The sequence below is a fragment of the Tursiops truncatus genome, chromosome 5, assembly GCF_011762595.2.
Source record: "Tursiops truncatus isolate mTurTru1 chromosome 5, mTurTru1.mat.Y, whole genome shotgun sequence".
Lineage (NCBI taxonomy): Eukaryota > Metazoa > Chordata > Mammalia > Artiodactyla > Delphinidae > Tursiops > Tursiops truncatus.
In genome coordinates, this window is record NC_047038.1 from 86257095 (window position 1) to 86275077 (window position 17983).

The following is a 17983-nucleotide window of genomic DNA, read 5'->3' on the forward strand; positions in this document are numbered from 1 at the left end:
TATTTCCTTTCCCATATTAGGGACGTTCAAATGTAATCTCTTTAAATATTTTTTCAGTCCCTTTCTTTTTCTCTTCTTTTTCTGGGATCCTTATAATTTGAATGTTGGTGTGTTTTATTGTTGTCCCAGAGTTCTCTGAGACTGTGCTCAATTCTTTTCATTCTTTTTTCTTTATTCTGCTCTGTGGTAATTACTTCCACTATTTTGTTTTCCAGGTCACTTATCCGTTGTTCTGCCTCAGTTATTCTGCTATTGATTCCTTCTAGAGAATTTTTAATTTCATTTATTGTGCTGCTCATCTTTGTTTGCTGTTTATTTCTTCTAAGTCTATGTTAAACGTTTCTTGTATTTTTTCCATTCTATTTCCAAGATTTTGGATCATTTTTACTATCATTACTCTGAATTCTTTTCTCTTAGACTGCCTGTTTCCTCTTCATTTGTTTGGTCTGGTAGGTTTTTACCTTGCTCCTTCATCTGCTGTGTTTTTATGTGTCTTCTCATTTTGTTTAACTTACTGTGTTTGGCATCTACTTTTCACAGGCTGCAGGTTCATACTTCCCATTGTTTTTGGTGTCTGCCCCCAGTGGGTATGGTTGGTTCTGTGGGTTGTGTAGGAATCCTGGTGGAAGGGATTTGTGCCTGTGTTCTGCAGGATGAGGCTGGATCTTGTCTTTCTGGTGGGCAGGACCACGTCCAGTGGTGTGTTGTGGGGTGTCTGTGAACTTATTACCATTTTAGGTAGCCTCTCTGCTAATGGGTGGTGTTGTGTTCCTGTCTTGCTAGATTTTTGGCATGGCGTGTCCAGCACTGGAGCTTGCTGGTTGTTGAGTGGAGCTTGGTCTTGGTGCTGAGACGATCTCTGGGAGAGCTTTCACCAATTTATATTACCTGGGGCTGGGAGGTATCTGGTGGACCAATGTCCTGAACTCAGAGCCCCCACCTCAGAGGCTTAGTCCTGACACCTGGCCCAAGCACCAAGACCCTGTCAGCCACATGGCTCAGAAGAGAGTGGAGAAAGTAAAAGAAAGAAAGAAAAAATAATAAATAAAATAAAATAAAGTTATTAAATTAAAAATTATTAAAATTAAAAATAGTAATAAAAAAAGAGTAGAGAGCAACCAAACCAATAAACAAATCCACCAATGATAACAAGTGCTAAACACTAAACTAAGATAAACATATAAATCAGAAACTAGTCAGTCACATACAGCAAAACCCAAGTCTACCGTTGCTCCCAAAGTCCACTTCCTCAATTTTGGGGTGATTCGTTGTCTATTCAGTATTCCACAGGTGCAGGGTACATCAAGTTGATCGTGGAGATTTAATCCGTTGCTCCTAATGCTGCATGGAAAAGTTTTCCTTTCTCTTCTTTTTTCGCACAGCTCCTGGTGTTCAGCTTTGGATTTGGCCCTGCCTGTGAATGTAGGTTCCTCTCTGGCATCTGTTCTTCCCCCAGACAGGAGGGAGCTAACAGAGTGCCTGATTAGGGGGCTCTCACTCACTCAGGCTCTGGGGAGGGAGGGGTACCGAATGTGGGGTGAGTCTGTGGTGGCATAGTTCAGCATGATGTTGCAACAGCCTGAGGCATGCCGTGTGTCCTCCCGTGGAAGTTGTCCCTGGCTCATGGGACCCTGGCAGTGGCATGCTGCACAGGCTCCCAGGAGGGAGGCCTTGATAGTGACTTGTGCTTGTACACAGGATTCTTGGTGGCTGCAGCAACAGCGTTAGCATTTCATGCCGGTCTCTGGGGTCCGCACTGATAGCTGCGGCTAGCTCCCGTCTCTGAAGCTCGTTTAGGCGGTGTTCTACCTTCTGTGGGCAGACAGGGAAGGAATCTCCTCTCCTCACGCACCCCAAAGCAGTGGTCTCTTGCCTCTTAGGCAGTTCCAGACTTTCTCCTGGACTCCCCCCCAGCTAGCTATGGCACACTAGCCCCCTTCAGGCTGTGTTCACACAGCCAACCCCTGTTCTCTCCCTGGGATCTGACCTCCGAAGCCCGAGGCTGGTGAGTGCTGGTTGGCACTGATCCTCTGTGTGGGAATCTCTCCACTTTGCTCTCTGCACCCCTGTTACTGCGTTCTCCTCCGTGGTTCTGAAGTTTCCTCCCCCACACCTGCTCACCCCCTTTCTCCACCAGTGAAGGGGCTTCCTAGTGTGTGGAAACCTTTCCCCCTTCACAGCTCCCTTCCAGACGCGCAGGTCCCGTCCCTCTTCTTTTGTCTCTGTTTTTCCTTTTGCCGTACCCAGGTACGTGGGGAGTTTCTTGCCTTTTAGGAAGTCTGAGGTCTTCTGCCAGCATTCAGTAGGTGTTCTGTAGGAGTTGTTCCACATGTAGATATATTTCTGATGTATTTGTGGGGAGGAAGGGGATCTCCACATCTTATTCCTCTACCACCTTGATGGTCCTGTCTAAATTCTCCTTTCTGAAATTGTATACTGAAATCAGAAGTTGTTTAAATTTACTGCAAAATATTTCTAAACATATTCATAAAATATGTTTGAAATAATAAAATATTTTACAAAATATGTTTAAAATATTAAAATAAGCAAAATATTTAAACATTAAAACATACAGAATGTTTGGCACTTCCCTGGTCATCCAGTGCTTAAGACCCTGCACTTCCTCTGCAGGGGGAGCGGGTTCGATCCCTGGTTGATGAACTAAGATCCCACATGCAAGATCCTGCATGCCACATGTGGCTAAAAAAAAAAAAGTATAGAAAGTTTATATGTGTATATATACTCTAATGTAAATCCTTTATATAGGCAGTTTAAAATTTTTTTATTTGACTTTAAAAAGAAAAGACAATTGCATTAATTTTCCCTCAGATATAGCCTCCATCTGATTGCAGACTTTTCAAAATAAGAAGTGAGTTTTTGTGATTTAAGATAAAAAGTCCCACAACTGCTACATGTGTTCACTTATCAAGTGATCTGCATGTCAGTGGGCTTACATATATGGATCAGTAACTAATCAGCTAGTACAAACAAGTGAAAACATCTTACCAGTTTGGGATAGGTGGAGATCAGAAGTTCATCTGGTCAGCTTTCAAATGACTCCACCTGGGACCACTTCTCAACAGTGCTGCAAAAGAGGGGGACACCCTGAACGTCCACTAAATCTGACCTGAAGATACCCATCCAGCTTGCTGTCCATTTTTGAAACACTAGATTTTTTCTTTTTTGCTTTCAATTTTATATTTTTAACATCTTTTTCGGAGTATAATTGCTTTACAATGGTGTGTTAGTTTCTGCTGTATAACAAAGTGAATCAGCTATATGTATACATATATCCCCATATTCCCTCCCTCTTGCGTCTCTCTCCCACCTTCCCTATCCCACACCTCTAGGTGGTCCCAAAACACTGAGCTGATCTCCCTGTGCAATGCGGCTGCTTCCCACTAGCTATCTATTTTACATTTGGTAGTGTATATATGTCCATACCACTCTCTCACTTCGTCCCAGCTTACCCTTCATCCTCCCCGTGTCCTCAAGTTCATTCTCTACATCTGCATTTTTATTCCTGTCCTGCCCCTAGGTTTTTCAGAACCATTTTTTTTTTTTAGATTCCATATATATGTGTTAGCATACAGTATTTGTTTTTCTCTTTCTGACTTACTTCAGTCTGTATGACAGACTCTAAGTCCATCCACCTTACTACAAATAACTCAATTTTGTTTCTTTTTATAGCTAATATTCCATTGTATATGTGTGCCACATCTTCTTTATCCATTCATCTGTCAGTGGACATGTAGGTTGCTTCCACGTCCTGGCTATTGTAAATAGTGCTGCAATGAATATTGTGGTACATGACCATTTTTGAATTATGGTTTTCTCAGGGTATATGCCCAGTAGTGGGATTGCTGGGTCATATGGTAGTTCTATTTTTAGTTTTTTAAGGAACCTCCATACTTTTCTCCATAGAAAATATCTGCAAATGAAGCAACTGACAAAAGATTAATCTCCAAAATATACAAGCAGCTCATGCAGCTCAATATCAAAAAAACAAACAACCCAGTCCAAAAATGGGCAAAAGACCTAAACAGGCATTTCTCCAAAGAAGATATACAGATTGCCAACAAACAAATGAAAGGATGCTCAATATCACTAATCATTAGAGAAATGCAAATCAAAACTACAGTGAGGTATCACCTCACACCAGTCAGAGTGGGCATCATCAAAAAGTCTACAAACAATAAATGTTGGAAAGGGTGTGGAGAAAAGGGAACCCTCTTGCACTGTTGGTGGGAGAGACTAGATTTTAAACAAAGGGGAACAGGTTAAATGGTCTTTATTTTAATAGTATCAATCAAATTAAAAATCAATTTATATTGTATCAAATAAAGTAACACTTCATTACTCTAGATCTAGCAGCCTAGATCACAGTACTGTGCATTATGAATCAGTGGAAAAAGAAGGTATTATAAAAACTAAAGAGGTATTGCACAATTCATTTCATTTATGTGCTATGTTAAATAATAGTTACTGAACTTTGGAGTAGGAGAAATTGTCTTTACAACAGTGCTCCAGTGCATCACAATGGACATTTGAACAAGCCCCTTAACTGCACTGGACCTTTTTAACTGTAAAATCAGGAGTGACCTAAGTTAGTACTTCCATCCCCTTAGATTACAGAGTGGATTGGTAAATTATTCTATCTAAGCTCATACATACTGATATAAAGAACACTGTCATGAAAGCAAAATAAATTAATTAAAAATTTATTGAATATTACTATTGAATATTATTATTTAATATTTGGCAGTCACTGTGCACTGGAGAATCTAATGATGAGGGGGAAAAATGTGGCTGTCTTCATGGTGCTTAGAAAAGTGGGTGGGAAAGATAAATACTTATCAAACAATCATGCCAATAAATTGAAATTTTCATCAGTGGTAACTGCTATGAGGCAGAGGTGTATCCACAAATTGAGGGAAATTGACAGAGTCAAGCTGCTTAGAAATGTTTCCCCTGAGTAATGAGCAAGAGTTAATTTGGAAAAGAGAACTTTCCAGCCAGGAAATAGCATGTGCAAAGACCCTGTGAGGGGAAAGAGAGTAGTAAGGTCTGTGTGCCTGGAGTATACAAAGTGAGGAGTAGTGTGTGAATACTTTGCCAAATTATGTAGTAAGAAACTAGAAATTTCAGGGTGATTAAGAGTGTCTGGGATATACTAAGTTTCTGGTTAGAATCTGCCAGAATAGGGATGTCCACTAACCTGCCATTATGCATAGTTTCAACAGCAGTTTTGTCTTCGTGTAAGAGCCTGGTGATATGCAACTGATTCTGGGATGTTTCTGAACATCACTGGGAGAGGAATATATAATTAGGTATTAGTGATATAAGTTGGTTTTTTTTAACCAAAATGTTTGGGGATTTATAAAAACCATATAGTTTCAATACCAGTAGATAATGAAAAGTTACTTTTTGTGTTTGTTATACCTCGAAAGTAAATTTATGACAACATTGGGGTATGGTTTAATCATACTGGTACTGTAATATTTCTTGTCAATTTTGGCTAAGTTTCATGAATTCCTAACTGTGAAAAGAAAGCATAAGAAATGTAAAGTTTAAAAAGTGCACAGTTAGAAGTTGTTTCTTTCCCGTCCTGTCAAAATAACACATTTTGATATATTTATTTAATAGTATTTGCTGGAAACTACTGGATACCAAATACTATTTCCAGGCACTGGTGATAGAACAGGGGCTGGGGCAGGAAAAGTGCTTTGCATTCACAGCACTTTTATCTCTTTCTGAGCATAAAGACTATGTTTCAGTCTCCCTCGCAGTTAGATTGGGAGGATGTGACTGAGTTCTAGCTGATGGGCTGTGGATGATGTAAAACCATTCCTCCACCCTGCGGTCCTCTCTTTCACTGCCATGGAGCCCTTGGAGAGTGTGTGTTCGAATGCTTAGGTACAAGATTGAGATGATCTTCCTCATACTGTGGCAGTGAAAAATAATTATTTAATATGTTAAACCATTGATATTTTGCTGTTTGTTTGTTTGTTTTGCAGTAGTATAGCCAAACATATTGTGGATAATATAGGACCACTGTCACATTGATCTCCCATCTCTTTGTTTATTCTCAATTTCCAAAAAAATATTTCTACCTATTTAGGTCAGAAGTATTGTTTTTCCTTTGAGTCCCATGGTTGACTTCCTTATTTTACACTCTTTTCCATGGTTTGAACAACCACCTGTAAGCTGATGCCTCCAGAAGATAATCTTTTTTTTAAATTTTCTGATCTGAGCTCCAGACCTATATATCCAACTGCTACTGCTACTGCCTGTCTTTCCCCAGAGTTCCTCAGCCAAGTCTAATTCAGTAATTACAAATTTAACTCATTAGCCTTGCTCTCCAGTGAACAAGTTCTTGTCCTAGATTCCCTACATACCTCATATTTTGGTGATACCACATTCACTCCACCACTTAAGTCAGAAAGCTGGAAGTCATCTTAGATTCTGCCTTCTCCTTGACTCTTCCAAATCCAATTGGCTCATAAATCTGATTGTTTTTATCTTTCAAGTATCCCTGGGAAAAGCAGCTTCTCTTCATGAGCTTAGTGGTTAAGACTAAGATCTCTAGATTCAGAATTCTATGCCAAATCTGTCATTTACTATCAGTGGGACTCTGGACAAATCATAAACTTAAGCTCAACTTCCCAATCTTAAAACAGAGGTAATGACTTATTTACTTTATAGAGCTATTGTGATGGAGAAATCAGAAGATGGATGTAACATGAATGTTCATAAAACATGGTGGGTGTATTTGGTAAATGGTAGCCATTATTAATATTATCATTATTATTATCCCCCACAATCTGCCTTAATTTATGTCCTTATCATCATTCACCCTGTACTCAGGCAATAGTCTTAAAATTAGTCTCCTTATCTCTAAGCTCACTTCTTCCCTTTCACCTGCTAACTATCATGATCTCTGTAACACCTGATCACAACCCCACGTTGAAAGGATAAAGTTTAAAGAGCTTTGCCATGGTTTTTCCAATTAAACTTCTCTGACCCTCTCTAGTTTTTTAAAATGATAGACCCACCCCCTTACATCTAGGTGTTGCATGTGCATGTTTCTGTCTTTGAGCTGATACTCTTATTTCTCTTGTCTATCCAGGTAACTCATTCTTTTCTCAAATTCTTGTACAAGTTTCACATCCTCTGAAAAGCTCTCCTGGTGACCTAAAGAAAAATTAATTACTCTTTCTTCTCCATTTCCATATACTAAATATACTGATATTATTTTATATATTTTAGTATGTTGTTATTATCTGTTTACAACGTGTTTCCCTGATTAGAATTTAGGTTCCTTGTCCGTAGATTGAAATATATATTTGACTTTGTAATTCCAAGGCCTTTACTGTAATGAGGTTAATAAATGTATATTGAAATGAAATGAAGTTTCTCTAATATTCTAGGTGGAATAATCAGGGTTTCAATTCTTTTATCTTCCCATTATAATTTTGATTATCAAGTTAGCACTTTGGGATATACTGGGACGTATCAGTAGGTCATAGACCCAATCAACAAGGAGTTTACATTCTAATTCGTTATTCAAAATACATACACATTCACACACACATTTATATACACACACAACCCTGCTTTCAGTGCATGTATTATGTTATTCAATCATTGAAAAAATCTTCTAATTTAAGTTCTATTATCCCTATTTTACCAAGAGGAAAATCAGTATAGAGAAAGCTTAAGTAATTTGCCCAGGTCTCATTATCAGTTAGTGGCAGGACTGGGTTTGAACCTACATAGTCTGACTACAGGGCCAGCAATCTTAATCACTATTGTACACTACCTTCTAAATATAAACATTGAAATTTTAATACAACATGATATAGGAGAAGTGCCAAGTTATGGTAAGGTGGTTGGTTGGTAGATCTCTAGAACAAGCTGTGATTTGATTTTGACCGCAACGTTTGGCTAATTAGAGATTCAAAAAATATTCAAGGTAGAAAAAATAAAGAAACAGTATTCTTTTTTGCTCAATATCACACACACTAAAGTGCTTCATATATATGGAAAAGACTACTAAAGTGCATAGGAAATTACTTTTAGAAAAACTGGATCACACTAATGATTTCTTTTAATAATATTTGTTTTCCTTTAATACTCATATATTTTTACCTGATTATATATAATTTCATTCAGAACCATTTCTAAAGGGAGATATTATGCATTTTAACCTTGTTTCATGTATGAAAACTGTACAATGAAATGTTTTAATTTAATTTATACACAGGTTTTTGTAACTTTTGGAATATTTGTGTTTTTTCCAATATCTGGTTATTATGGATCATACATTGAAGGTGAACTAATCACATCAGTGTATTTTAATAATTCCTGAACTGGATTCAAATTTTGCATGAGTTTAATATTCTAAAGCAACATTATGACTCTTAAAAAACTGAAAAGTATTATTAGAATAAGTACAGTCAAATTTAACTTACCTTTAAACTCCTGAGAGCTCTTTTTTTTTCTTTGCCGTACGCGGGCCTCCCAGGGAAGCCCCTCCTGGGAGCTTTAAATGAATATCCTCAAGTTAAGAATCAGGGCCAGGGCTTCCCTCGTGGCGCAGTGGTTGAGAGTCTGCCTGCCGATGTAGGGAACACGGGTTCGTGCCCCGCTCCGGGAAGTATTCCACAGGCCGCGGAGCGGCTGGTCTCGTGAGCCATGGCCGCTGAGCCTGAGCGTCTGGAGCCTGTGCTCCGCAACGGGAGAGGCCACAACAGTGAGAGGCCCGCGTACCGCAAAAAAACAAACAAACAAAAAAACCTGAAGGTCCAGATTTTGTTTCTACTGCAATTGGTTAATGGAAGCTTTCACTCTATATGTTGTTTCAGTCAACTGAGATAATCCATCCTATGCATTAGGAAGGCAAAAAAAGGAAGTCTATAGAACTGTATGAAGTTGATGACTAAACTGTAAAAACGTCTGTTGTTATTTTAAGCATTAAAAGCTTACCAGAAGGCTTTTTTGTTGTCTCTTGTGGTGGTAAATAAAATGAAACAAAGAGCCCATGGAAATCTACTAAGTTTAGCAACTGTAATTAACTGCTCTCAGATGATTATGTGCAGTAAGTGAAGGCCCTTTACTTTTGCTTTGACTTTTGCTTCTGATTTCAACAATAAAGACCAAGTAAAATACAGATGCTCTTTCATGGCTTCAGGGCTTCTATTAAAAACCCTCACTTAGGGCTGCCCTGGTGGCGCAGTGGTTGAGAGTCCGCCTGCCGATGCAGGGGACACGAGTTCGAGCCCTGGCCCGCGAAGATCCCACGTGCTGCGGAGCGGCTGGGCCCGTGGGCCATGGCCGCTGGGCCTGCGCGTCCGGAGCCTGTGCTCTGCAACGGGAGAGGCCGCAGCGGTGAGAGGCCCGCGTACCGCAAAAAAAAAAACAAAAACACGAAAACCCAAAATCCTCACTTAAACGTGATTTATCCTTACCTCTAGAAGTGCCAGCATAAATTCAACAAGCAAGAGCATGCTCCCTGTGTAGGATCAAAGGGAAAAGGAAATGCAGCCAAGAAAATGTGGAGCATAGTGTGCATATTAGATAAGGCCTGTACCATCTAGAGGCAGGTCTCTATATCACCTTTCTTAGCCACCTAGTAATAGTGGTGACTGTGGTAAAAACACCTGATTCAAAATAGAAAAAAAACTTGTTTGAAACTCTTGTCATTTTCCATATGACCAAAATATTTTCTATTACTTGGTTCCTTTTTGTCTCTAGATACTGAAATCATGATACTGACAAAGGACAAAGTTTTTAAAATCTTTGAGTTTTTAGATCTGTACAATAATGGAATTTGAAGTTGAAACCTCTCATTCAACAAAATATGAAGATGTAAATATTTTTTATTGTCATCTTCTGTGAACATCCTATACAAATATTTTATTTGAATCCCTTGGAGAAAATCTAGATTAAGATATTTTCTGTCCTGTGATTCAGGGAAGAAAACAAGAAACAACTTGAATGTCAAGCTGCTACAGAGTTACAGAAAGGCAGAACAACTAGAGGCAATTAGATGCTTTTACAGTTTAGTCTGAAAAGCAAGGGAAAAGCATTCCTAGTTTGCCTGTCTACATGCCTTGTAACCAGAAAATGATCCTCAGGTTCTCAGCATGCCCCATGTCTGCCCCATTTCTCTCATTGCAGGAGACTGGGGATTTATAGTCTAGAAAAATGGCAGTGTAGGGATTCAGGCATTAGGATCACTAGATATAGCCAAGGAAAAATGTGTCATAATGAAAACAAGGGAATTGTGGTAATATTACTGAACATGAGGGAAAACTAATATTTAGTTTGTCCCTTATTTTCTTTCGCATTTAGAAACAACCAGCTCTAGGACAAAATTACTCTCTTTTTCTCTTAACAAAAATATTTCCACTTTTTAGATTGTATTTTTGCAGACAACATATATCTTACATTTTTCATATATTGAAATACTATTATTTTTAGCAGCTTTCCTAATTATATATGTATTACAATTTTTAACCTTTAAAAACTTTAATCTCTAATGCAAACAAAGAACTGTTTGTTATATTAGCATTTTTTGATTGGCAAAGTTATGAACAGATCTTAAAACCTCTAAAAATATGTATAGTTTCACAGCATAATTTCTCTCTTTAATGTGATACAAGATGTCCGTTTAACAAATCCAAATATCTTTTTTTTTAATTGAAGTATATAGTTGATTTACAATATTGTGTTTGTTTCAGGTGTACAGCGAAGTGATTCAGTTTTATATACATATGTATTTTTTCAGATTATTTTCCATTGTAGGTTATTATAAGATATTGAATATAGTTCCCTGTGCTATACAGTAAATCCTGTTGTTTATCTATTTTATGTATAGTAGTCTGTATCTGTTAATCTCATACTGAAACTGCACTCTTTCTCTGGTGGGACTCGAAACCAACCAAAACTCAGATTGGGACTTGAACCCATGATCACTGAATTAGGAGAGGACTCAAACTCATTGTTTTTTTTAATTGAAACTGCTCATCTGGTGTCAGGACTTGTGGAAGCTCAGGTTCTTTTGTCTCAGCACAGAAAGATTCTAGCCAGTGGCAAAGTGGCAGGCAAAGATTGAGTTTATTAGCATTCAGGACGCATGTGAGAAATACTAGCCTGCAGGCGAGAAGGCTCTGCCCTTAGGTCTGAGAGGACTTTATTTTTATAAACAAAAGAAAAATGGGGAGGGGGAGAAGACCACCTCCTTCCTTATTCTTTGGCAGACATCAAGGCTTACATCATTAGCTCCTCCTTTGACCTTATAAGGTTTAACCAAGACTGTCATGGTGCTATTTAAGTCATATGCATATTTAGCTGAAGGGTGGTAACCTATACTGATATATAGTAATTCATCTCAGGTTTCAGTACAATGTCCCCTTTCACCTAGTTTTTTTTTTTTTTTTCCCCCTTTCACCTATATTCCTGTCTTGGCTATATACAGAAATGCTACTCTTCAAGGACTATTAACTCCCTGACTTACCATGTAAGAAGATTCAGACCCCTTACCTATCGTTTATCAGGATTTGTGGTTTGAGTGTGTCTGGTGATTGGTTGCACCTGGTGTTCCTGCAAGGTAATGTAAATTGTTTCTAGGTTACTGGATTCTTTTCTTGAGTGGTCATTAAATTACAAGTCTCCCAAACCCCCTTAAAATTCCCTTTCTTTAATATGTTAGTGTGATTTCTAAACTATTTAATTATCCTACTCTATTCTTATAAATATTCTTAATTCATCCCTCCTCCCCCTCCCTGTCCCCTTTGGTAAGCATAAATTTGTTTTCTATGTCTGTGAGTCTATTTCTGTTTTGTATATAGATTCATTTGTACTATCTTTTAGGTTCCACATATAAGTGATGTCATATAATATTTGTCTTCTCTATCTAAGTTACTTCACTAAGTATAATATTCTCTGGGTCCATCCATGTTGCTGCAAATGGCAATATTTCATTCTTCTTTATGGCTGAGAAATATTCCATTGTATACATACCAAATCTTCTTAAGCCAATCATCTGTTGATGGGCACTTGGATTGTTTCCATTTCTTGGTTATTGAAAATAGTGCTGCTATGAACATTGGGATTGCATGTATCTTTTTGAAGTAGAGTTTTTGTATTTTCTGTATACATACCCAGGAATTGGATTGCTGGATCATATGGTAGCTCTATTTTTAGTATTTTTAAAGAACTTCCATACCATTTTCCACAGTGTCTGCACCAATTTACATTCCCACCAACAGTGTTGGAGCGAACTCATCTGAACATACTAATTACTAGTAGTGAAGTTGAATTTGTAATAAAAAAATTATAAATATATACACACAAGACAACAAAGTCCCCAAAATATATGAAGCAAACCCCTGCAGGGTCCTTCTCCATTTTAGTAAGACTTTTCCAGTTAATTTGATTGAAGTATGCAGCTCAATTAATTTGACTTCATGGGAAAGAGTCAAGAATTAATCAACTTGACTTCACCATCTTTATTCCCTCAGATGTCCGGGCAAATAGAAACCAGAGGGCCCAGAATCCTGTTGATGTAATCCATATGCATCAGCCTCCAGTGCACAGAACAGGATGAAAAAAAAGTGGGGAATGAATCTGGAGGGATGAACTAAAGATATACAGCATGGCAAACTTGTCCCATTTTTCAGAGGGAAAACCCTAACAAAACTATAATTATTATTTTCCTAAAAAGCATTGTCAATTTGATTGGTGAAAAAATGTGTTAAATATTTTTCTGTATGGATACATTTTGTAACTAAATATTCTCTCTAGGAATAAATCTTATAAGTTTGCGTCTCCCTAGGAACATATATATGTGTATAACAGATTCACTTTGTTATAAAGCAGAAACTAACACACCATTGTAAAGCAGTTATACTCCAATAGAGATGTTAAAAAAAAACAAAATAACTAACTAAATAAATCTTATAAGTTTGCAGATCATATGTGTGTGTGTATAGAAATCAAGATTGAAATAAATGAAAATACATACTTAAAGATGAATTATTCATAGCATAAGACTGTGAGTTTTTGAGAGAGAGTATCATATCAGTGGATTTTATCAACACTATCCTAGATTTGATAAGGCTGAACCTAAGGGTAAGATTATCTCAAAGCATAGATCTCTAGCTTCTCATCACTAGATTTTATTTCAAATCACTAGATTTGTCATTATGTACTATGGATGATTTTTTTTTTTTTTTACACTGGATAGATTGCCACAGAGATGATCATCTCATGGCAAGTTGACTAACGTGACCTTAGCCCAGCTAATACCTCCCTTGTTTAATTTGCTTTCTCTTTTTTTAAAAATTGAAGTATAGTTGGCTTACAATATTATATTAGTTTTAGTTGTACAACATAGTGATTCAATATTTTTATAGATTATACTCCATTGAAAGTTATTACAAAACAATGGCTATATTTCCCAGTACTGTGCAATGTGATATAGAGAACAAACTAGTGGTTACCAGTGGGGATAAGGAAGAAGATAGAGGTATGGTTTTAAGAGTTACAAATTAGTATGTATAAAATAGATAAGCAACAAGGATGATCTTTAAGGTGTGGATCAATTTGATGTTTTCACTGTGGCCCAAGAGTCACAAATGGTTCTTACACTTTGGGCCAAATATTGGGAGACTCAGAGGCCTTAATGTGAGTACTGTGTGATAAATTCAGCATTTTCTTAACAGGAAAATAAATAACTGAATTTTAGGGATGGCAGGGGGTTAAGAATGAAACTACAAAGTGCTTGAACTCTTGATAATGCAATTCTTCCTGTAGAATATCAGATAGATAGCAACAGTTCTGATTATGAAGGCTATAAAAAGGTAAGAGAAGATTGTGGAAGTTGATGTTAACCTTGGCAAATATTCACTGTCCTCCACTTTGCTGGGAAAGGAGTATATACTTTCCTGCCCAATAACTTTGGACTTGGCCATGATATCTTTGCCCAATTAATTGTAAGCAGAAGTGAGAACACGCCAATGATGCTTTAAGAGAAGTGAGAACACGCCAATGATTGCATTTTACAACGGATCTCTTGTTCTTTACTGTGTCTAACTTGAGAATGAACATGTACCCCAAGGGGGCTGCTTCTTCAGCTTGGGTCCCAGAATGAAAAACATGTATCAGAGTCTCAGCCTGTCTAAATCCTGGAAATACATGGCAGTATAAAGGTAATATGAACTAGGACTAGCCCTCTGTTATTGTAGGTAATGAGAGATTTCAGATTGTTTTGTTTTTTTAGTAAAGCTGGCTAACATAATTGCTTCTCACAGACCTTCCCTAAAATAGTTGCTAAGTTGGAGACTGGTTTAACATTTTTCCTATAAGTAGTTGTTCGAAAATATGTACAATTAATCTTTCCCTTTATAGACAACTTTGGTCTTAATATTTAGAGATTTGAACAAAAGTACTATATAATTCAGTTAAAATTAATGTTCGATGGTTTCAAGAGTTGATATAAATGAGAAAAATGACATTTTCACTGGTATAAGTAAGGAATTTATTTTTTAAACTCTTTTTAATAACAGAGATGTACATATGTACCTGGGTAGACATTCATTCATTCATTCATCTAATATTCATGAATATATACTGTACACAAGTCACCGTACACAAGGCTTTGTATTGATCAGTGAATAAAACATAGTCCCTGCCTTCATGGAGTTTAACTGTATTTAGATTGGAGAGAGACAAAATAAATGTTATCTTTGATTATTGATCAAGTTGGAGTCTGATAGGTTATGTGCATCTTAATGTCACCTTTCTCTCTTTGTAATTGATTAGCATTGTCTGGAGAGGTACACTTAGTATCTGCGATATCCAGTTCTACATTGGATTCGTTATATACTATAGTGTAACAAATTACATACACTAAAATCTAGTAGCATAAAGCAACAAACATTTATTATCTTACGCAGTTTCTAAGGGTTTGGAATATGGGAATGACTTAGCAAGATAGTTCTGGCTCTGGGTCTCTCACAAGGTTATAGTCAAATTGTTGGTTGGGGTTCCAGTCATCCAATGGCTTGACTAGGATTGGAGAATTCAGTTTTAAGTTCTTTGACTTGCATGGCTGTTGACAGGAAGGCTTAGTTCCATTCCAGTTATTGACAAATGACCTAATTTCTTTGTCATGAAGGAATGTCCACAAGGTTGCTGAGTATACTCATGACATGGTAGCTCTCTTTCTTCCTTTGCAATCTGTGTGCTATTTATTTATTTATTTATTTATTTATTTATTTTTGCCTTATTACAGTGGCCAGAGCTTCTACTACCAGGTTTAATAAGAATGATGAGAACAGGTATTCTTGCCTTGTTCCTGATTTTAAGATGAAAGGATTCAGTCTTTTCACAATTGAGTGTGATATTAGCTGTAGGCCTTTTACAGATAGTCTGTATCAAGTTGATATAGTTTTCCTCTATTCTCAAATTGCTGAGAGTTTTTTTCAATGAATTCTATAAAATGATTTTCCTACATCAATTCATATGGTCATATGATAATTCTTCTTTAGCTTATTAATATGGTGATCTATAAAGATTGATTTTCAAATGTTGAAAACTCCTTACATATCTAATATGAATTTCAATTGGTCATATTGTGTGTTTTGTTAATACATATATTGCTAGATTCAGTTCACTAGTACTTTTGTTGAGGATTTTTGTGTTTAAGTTCATTATGGATATTGACCTATGGTTTTCTTTTTTGTACTATGTTTGTCTGGTTTTAGTATCAGGATAATATTGGTTTTATGAGTTGGAAAGCATTCTTTTCTTTTTTGTATCCTAGAAGAGATTGTGTAAAATTGGTCTTAACTCTTCTTTAAATGTTTGGTAAAATTCTGCACTGAAGTGACGTAGGAATGGCTATTTCTTTTTCAAGAGTATTTTAATTAAAATTCAATTTTTAATAGTCACAGGACTATTCAGGTTATATATTTCATCTGGTCTGAGTTTTGATAGCTTGTAGTTTTTAAGTAATTGGTTCATCTTTTTCTAAGTTGTCAAATTTATGTGCATAAAATTGTTTATAGTATTTTCTTATTATCTTTTTATTGGCTATGTAATCTATGGTAACATCTCTTCTTTCTATTCCTGATATTGATGATTTACATCTTGTATCCTTTAATCTTTGCCACTCTTGCTAGAGGATTGTCAATTTTATTGACTTTTTTTTAAGAACTAGTTTTTAGTTTATTAATTTTCTCTATTTTTTTTTCTGTATTCAATTTCACTTATTTATGCTTTAAACTTTTATCATTTCTTTCCTTCTGCTTCTTTGGGGCTTATTTTACTTTGGTGAAATAATGAAAATACTATTCCATAAATCCAGAAGAAACAGAAATCTAGAGAATCGAACCCTACTAATCCCATAAAGACTTCTGATTTCCTGAAAGGTGGCTGAGAAGCTGAGCATAGCTTTTGACAGCCCTATCGGTTTAGGAAGATAAAAGTTGGATTCTAGGCCCCAGAAAAAGATAGGGGAGAGGCCTTGTATAACCACTGTGTTTTCAATTGAATCCTGAAGACCACATAAGTTCAAATTCATATTTCTTTTCTTCATATTTCTTTTCCTTGAAAGTGGTAACATTACTAAGGGCTAAAGAGTTACTGGGGTCTAGCGGGCAACAGCATGCCTGGGTGAGGAAAAAGTGGCAGTGAATCTAGGGGTCAAGTAGGTGGCAGGCAAGAGCAGATAGTAGCATAAGCATGAGGTTGGTTACTATGGGGAAAGAGGGGTGTGATTAAGCAAAAAATAAGTACATTAAAGATAATGGGAAATAATTTAGAAATTTGGAAAATGAAAAGATTGTATAGTATTATTGAAGTTATAGGTGTAGATGTAAACTTGTATTTTTCATAGTACATATACTTTGATTCAAATTACATATATATATATAGATTTATCTATTCATTTACCCCTATGTATCTATATGTCTATCTATCTACAGAGAAAGATATTGAGAAATGAAGAGTGACATAGCTGTGCACTAAGGTGACTCAGAAGCAATGACAGTCTAGAAACAATGAGCACACAAAATACTCAAATCTTGATTTCTAAATGGTATCTTCCACTAAATTAACTCAAATTCCTTGGAAAAAATAGCTTGTTCCAAGGCCGATGCAAGGAAAATACATAAGTCAGATAATAAGTTCTCAAAAGATGAAAACGGAATGTCAAGAAGGCACAGAGCCAGTTTGAAGGGACTCCCACTGGCCAGAACTGAGATAATTTGAGTATCAAATAAATTTTGATATGACATATAATAACTTTTGAATTAAATGGGAAGTCATGAGTTCATATTGATATGAATAAATAAATGAGGGGAAAGAAAAATTCCTTTCTTATAATATAATGCCATGCAATAAATTAAGAATGATAGAAATAGAAACTATTGACAGAATTTGCAATCATTTTAGTGGTGAAAGATTTAGGCTAAATAATCAATGGATGCCAAATGCAAGGGAGTGAATTATAGCCTTAGATTATCTCCCCACAAAATACTAATCAATCACAAAGATAGAAAAGCTGACATTATGTTAGAGAAAAAGGGCAGACACCAATTTAACCAAATGATCAAGTTTGACAACACCAGTGTGCAACAGGCTGGTATTGCATGCCCTCTGATGTGATGTGCTGAGAGAGCCACAATTTTTCTGTATGTCCTGAGAGTTGAGATGGGCAAGATTGGAAGATATTGTGCAAAATTAAAAGTCTATATTCTAAAACTGCAAAGGTCATGAAACACAGAAAATACTGAGCAGCTGTTGAGACTGAAGGAAATCTGAATTATGATAATAAAATGCAACATGTTATCTCAGATTGGATCCGGGACCAGAAGGAAAAAACAAAAAGCCTTTGATGAAGCAGTTGGGATGGATGTGATTGCAATATATGGATTGGACGGTAGTACTGTGTCAATATTGATTTCCTGATTTG